The sequence below is a fragment of the Plasmopara halstedii genome (genome assembly GCF_900000015.1).
Source record: "Plasmopara halstedii genome assembly, contig: Scaffold_526, whole genome shotgun sequence".
In the NCBI taxonomy this organism is placed as follows: Eukaryota; Oomycota; class Peronosporomycetes; order Peronosporales; family Peronosporaceae; genus Plasmopara; species Plasmopara halstedii.
This window is the reverse complement of record NW_020187446.1, coordinates 13,422-13,662: the sequence shown is the minus strand read 5'-3', so window position 1 is coordinate 13,662 and position 241 is coordinate 13,422.

Genomic DNA, 241 nt, shown 5'->3' with positions numbered 1-241 from the left:
ACAACATCGCCAGGACCTTTGTCACGAACTCTCTGCTCAATGAGCCCCGGCAGACATGAAGACACCCAGCCTCGCTGGTTCCGGGAACGCCCGCGGGCAGAGCCCTTCTCGTCAATTGTACGCGATGCAACTCCAGACAGTACGTCCGCGACTTCAAGGGGAGTGCAGTCCAGGCACTCAGTAACCGAATACCGAGCAGCGCATTGTTAGCAGCAGGGTAGCACGAACAAGGACACAATGC